The sequence below is a fragment of the Myodes glareolus genome, chromosome 11 (assembly GCF_982192425.1).
Source record: "Myodes glareolus chromosome 11, mMyoGla1.1, whole genome shotgun sequence".
NCBI lineage: Eukaryota > Metazoa > Chordata > Mammalia > Rodentia > Cricetidae > Myodes > Myodes glareolus.
The window spans coordinates 7,971,584-7,977,583 of record NC_142036.1 but is presented as its reverse complement, the minus strand read 5'-3'; the positions used below and the strand labels follow the sequence as shown (position 1 = coordinate 7,977,583).

At 39.5% G+C, this 6,000-nt stretch overlaps 1 pseudogene; it reads right to left on the bottom strand.

Moving 5' to 3' along the window:
• Positions 1–248: 248 nt before the first annotated feature.
• LOC148120344 (immunoglobulin heavy variable 1-84 pseudogene) lies at positions 249–669 on the bottom strand (annotated as a pseudogene).
• Between the last annotated feature and the right edge of the window lie 5,331 nt (positions 670–6,000).

Below are 6,000 nucleotides of genomic sequence, written 5' to 3'. Positions count from 1 at the left end.
ATTTTATTAGTGAAGAAACATTTCAATGAATGTTATTATTGGTGAAGAGACTGGGAAGGTATAGTGTACACTAGTCATCCTAAATCAGCATCCGTTCATTCAGAGGTGAAATTTTGAAATGTTGCTAGAAAAAAAATTGAGAGACAAAACAATTCAGAATGTTTGTTTCTGTGAATGTCTTAAGGCTAATCTTCTCTGTCATCTCAGTCCTAGTACAGCTTTCTGCTCCTCCAGGGTTTCTGACACACTCAGGATGTGGTTATAGCACTGTGTCTTGCACAGTAATAGATGGCAGAGTCTTCAGATGTCAGGCTGCTGAGCTCCATGTAGGCTGTGCTGGAGGATGTGTCTGCAGTCAGTGTGGCCTTGCCCTGGAACTTCTGTGCATAGTCAGTATTACCATAACCAGGATTAATATATCCAATATATTCCAGGCCCTGTTCAGGACTTTGCTTCACCCAGCTAATAATATAACCAGTAAAGGTGTAGCCTGAAGCCTTGCAAGACAACTTCACTGAGGTCCCAGGTTTCCCCAGTTCAGGACCTGACTGATGCAGCTGTACCTGGGAGTGGACACCTGTGAACAAATAGAGTAGATTGTTAGAGACATTGTCACTTCAGTCCCCGTGTTCTCCTGAAGTTTGGAATTAGAAATTCCTTACCTGTCATTACTGACACAAGGAAGAGAATAATACAGCTCCATCCCATGGTGTGGGCCTTGTGTTCCCAGTGACTATGGAGAAGGCACTGATCATATGTTGTTGGGTGTGGACATTCATGTATTTACCATCATAGACTCTGGGAATTTGCATATTGAAGAACAGGGGACTTCTTAAATAAGTGCCTAGTCCAGTTTGAGTACGTGGTGCAGGACAACGGAGTCAAAGAAGAGAATGGTAAAGTTCAAGTCCTGATTCTGTCTGAAGAAGTGCATCTCATACCATTCCTTGAGCTGGGCAGATGCTGTGGGTGTAAGAACAGGACCTAAGCTCTCAATAGATTTGTGGCCTGAGGCAGTTTCTCCACTTTGTGACAAGGTTGTCTGATTGATTGATTTACAGAAATAGGCTGTGATGATAATGTTGGTGACTGGAAGTTTCAAAACTTGCTAAATTTTGAGAAATTACAGCCTAATTTCATACACACACACACACACACACACACACACACACACACACACACACATCTATATTTGCCATACCAGACGGTTTCATAGAAAAACTCACTGAAATGTCTTAATGAAACATACTTCAGAAATATTTGCACATTGATGCTTAATGCAGCACTATCTACCATAACTTATGGAACTAAACTTCATGTCTGTCAGCAGAAGATTGCACCAAGAAGACATGACTGTATGTGGGACACAACAGGAATAGGTCATCTGAAAGAATAAGGAACTTATATCACCTTTAGGAAAATCAATGTCACTGGCAATAACTGTACTAATTACAATTATCTCTGAAAAATAGATACTATATGAAACTCTAAGTAGTTTTTATATAATGAATAAGTACACAGAACTATTTGTGCAAAGATCTAACAAGTTAAAAATGAACTGTCTAGCAGAATATAGCAAAAACAGGAACATGAAGAAAATTAAGAGTAGGAGTTGTGGGGGAAATATGCACAATGTAAACTGAACAGATATGAAAATTCTAAACATATATAAAATTGTTAACTTCATTTTTCAAAATAATTGTGACTATTGTATAAATTTTTCGTGTATAAATTATATTGTTATCACATCTATCATAAACTATGTTTCTCTGACTTCTTAGGAACCTTCCAAAATGTCTTTCATTTGTGTCATAAAAGCAGAGTAAGTCCAAACTCTGCTATCTATATACACATAGGTGTGTCATTCCATAGTAAAGAAGGTTATGAAGGAGCCTCTAGAGACCTTCCAAAAAGTGATTATCAATTATCCAGTGCCAAAAGATCCAAAGCTTGGTGTTGGCCCATGAAAAATACCTGCCCATCATGTTGTAATATATCTTTAATTTTTTAAAATTAATTTTTCATTTATTAAAAATTTCAACACCCTCCCCTCCTCCCATTTCCCTCCCCCTTCCTCCTCCCCCTCCCTCTCCAGTTCTAAGAGAAGTCAGGGTACTCTGCTCTGTGGAAAATCCAAGGCCCGCCTCCCTCCATCCAGGTCTAGGAAGGTGTGCATCCAAACTGAGAAGGCTCCCAAAAAGTCAGTACATGCAGTAGAATCAAATCCCAGTACCATTAATATTGGCTTCTCAGTCAGCCCCCATTTTCAGCCACATTCATAGAGTCCGGTTTGATCACATGCTCCTTCAATCCCAGTCCAGCTGGCCTTGGTGAGCTCTCATTAGATCAGTCACACTGTCTCACTGGGTGGATGCACCTCTCACAGTCCTGACTTCCTTGCTTATCGTTTGCCTCCTTCTGCTCTTCATCTGGACCTTGGGAGCTCAGTCTAGTGCTTCACTGTGGGTCTCTGTATCTATATCCATCCATCACCGGATGAAGTTTCTATGGTGATATGCAAGATACTCATCAGTGTGGCTATTGGATAAGGCCAGTTCAGGCATCCTCTCCTCTGCTGCCCAACTACTTAGCTGGGGACATCCCCTTGGAAACCTGAGAACCCCTCTGGAGCCAAGTCTCTTGCAAAACCTAAAATTACTCCCATAATTAAGAGAGAAAGAGCTGGATGGTAGGGAAAGAGGAAGGATCTAGAAAAAGATAGAAGATGGAAATATATATTGCATTAAAGCTTATTTTAAAAATATATAAAAGGTAAATGAAAACATCAAAATAAGCTAGAAAATTTAAACCTCTCAAAATTTAATAAATAGGTTTTACTGTTCTTGAGCATGGAAACATCGCATGTCAATCACAGCAGGTGCAGATCAAATCAGCTAGAAGATTTTAAGTAAGGACACCACAGAGAAAAAAGAGTAACGTTTACTCAACCCTCATCTTTTCACTAGGGATACTTGGTACCATTGTGCCCCCTTCTGGTTCTGAGAACCCCTGCAGGTTGGTTTGTCAAGGCTTACACATAGGTGCATTGTCTGCCATAAGCACCAAAACCCCTGCAACTTCAGGGCTCACAGAGTTCAGCTGCAGGGATAAATGATTCTGGTTCTTAGGTGATGCTGACTGAATATTTGAGAGATGGATTTTAAATTATGCCTATATGATTGTCAGTCTCTCTCAATGCCAGACTCTGCTTGGGTGGATCCAGTTCTAGCTGTTCCTGCTTGTGGTACACAAAATAAGGACAGACCTGGTTCTTTACAGCTTTCATCTTGTTACAATTGAGGGTGAGCACCTGAACTCAGAGAAGCTCAGTGGATCTTGAGATCAGCTGAATTCCCCCAAGTATTCATGTATGAATTCCTGAGACACTCAGATACAGGAGTCAAAAGAAAGAGGAGGAACAAATGTGAAACTCACAAACCAGGTAACAACTCAAGAAAAATACTTTCACATTGAGGAGATAAAAGTCTGGCCAATTTGAAATTCAACCCAATACATTTAACATAAAGTGTTTAAGAAAATGAAAGAGGAGAGAAGATTTTTTCACAAGGATCCTTATGGGTAGAGTGTATATCTCTTTAGATAGTTTTCACTGTCTCTCTGTCTGCCTCTCCGAATTCAGGATCTTCTTATCCTTGGGCAGAGAATGTGTTAGTAAAGCTTTACAGGAGTTGAATATTTTCACAAGGAAGGATGAATTTGGAAGGTGCTTCCAGGAATGAGAAAATCCAAGAACACTACATAGTATTTTGTCAATATGCCTGTTTAAATTTCTGAAGTGTAACTACAAATATTAATACAAAAAATCATGCTACAGAAAGCCTTTCTACTCATGTATGTTTTGTTCTAACTTCAGGACCAAAAATCATTTGTGCCTAATATTCCAGGTGTAAAGCAGCCTCAACCAGTCAATTGAATGGTTTCTCTTCTATCACTGGCCATAATTGGTATAATGTCACTGGGTCTCTCCAGTTCATAGGGGAGCACCCTCAGGGCAACATCTCATTATAAAGGAACAGTTCCCCATACAGTTCAGGGTGTGAATTGACTTAAGTTGGCTTTTCTTCTTCTGTTCTTGTCAGGGTGGTGTCCATACATCTTCACCTCATAGTATAGTTTGGTGGGATTTTGTTGGCTACCATGTGTGACAATGTACAGGAGTCTTTGCCTGCCTAATCCACATGGTTTCACAGAGACATCCTCCTCATATAATGGAATATATTCACAAAATTCTGGGCCCTGAAATTGTTGAGACATGGCATGAGAGTCTGCTTCAAAGGTAAACCAATGTGAGTATTGCAGCATGTGCTGATCTGATGCAATGTCTGTGAAACTATGTGAGATTTTTCAAAAATACATGAACACATTGATTTCTAGCATTCACCTTGTACTTGTGGATTATTTACCAATTCACATCTGTCTGGGTCCATAAATGGACAGTAGTTCCTTGTGTCATTGTTTCTATGTTAATGCATCTGTCACCACTGAGGGGCCTGAGCACAACTTGCACTATTCCTGAGTCTCTTTGCAGACAGGTTTGCATCTGAAACCTGGATCACACCTTCTCACACTGTTTCACTCACAGATAAAAACATCTTTGTTTTCTCAGTGGTCAGATATCTCATCTGAAACAAGAACCAATTTAGATGTGCTACTGCAGCTGTCTGGAGTGTCTGCTAGGTAATTTACCAGTGGAGGAGGTTAGAGATAACTTCTACAGTCCCCTCTCTGGAACATCATGAATCAGTATCTGGAATTAATACTGATAGAACACGTGGAGTGTACAAATCAAGGAGAATGTATATGAAGGTTTATTATATGTGGATCTAATAATTCTTATGGATGAGACACCAGATGACACAATTAGCATATGAAGCAATTACAGGCCCCCAATGTGCAATCATATGAGAATACTTATGAGAAAATCATAGCCTATTGATTGGCATCTGGAAAAATTTAATGAAATGCATATGAATCTTTGAAATTCTAAGGAAACATAGAGTCAATAATAGGATATGGACATTTCCTATCTATTGAAGAGAGACTTAAGTCAGAAAAGATATTATATGCTTTCAGTACGTCAGGCATAAGAATTTTAAAAAGTACACAATAGAATTTAAAAATTAATCAAGAAGTAACCATACATTTCTTCACTGAAAGTGAACTCTGTTCTGAAATCTCAGAGAATAAGTGTTCTTGGAAAAGCAACTGTCATCACAGAAGGGAAACACAAAAATGTATACATGTACTCTGGTGTCATGAGAAATCCTAAGCAGTAATGACATGTCTCTGTTACTCACCAATTTAATCAGATCAGAAGCCTGAGGTCTCTTGCATGCAATATAAGATGCTGTGATGCTTCTAGCAGAATGGTAAAGCAGCTATGTACATGAACCTTCAGGTAAAGGCTTGCAGCCAAGTTAGATCCTTTACTCATTGTGCTTGCAGAATCTATTCAATCTAAAGCATAATGTTCAAAATTTTTGTATATATTGATCAATCCACATGTCACCATTGAAGGAAAGTAGTAGTGCGCTTTGGAAACTCACTGGTTTTTATGAATTATTTCTTATTTTCAATTTTATATTCTACATCCTGGCCACAGTTTCCTGCTTCCTTCTCGCTTCCCAGTCCCTCTCCCCACACATCACTCTGTTCCACACCTCCTCTATTTCTGTTGAGGAAAGGACAGGTCTCCAGTGAGTATCAACAAAATGTGGCTTATCATGTTACAGTGAGATTAATAACCTTCCATGTACATTGACTGGGCAAGGAGACACAGTATGACATGTAGGGTCCCAAAGCCAGTAAAAGTTTTGGACATTCCCTGTCCCCACTGTTAGGAATAGCATGAGAGGAGAAAAATACACAATTCTAACATATATGCTGTGGACCTAGCCCACTACTTTGCAGGCTGTCTGGTTACCAGTTCAGACTCTGTGAATCCCTATGATCCCAGGTTAGCTGATTCTCTGAGGTTTC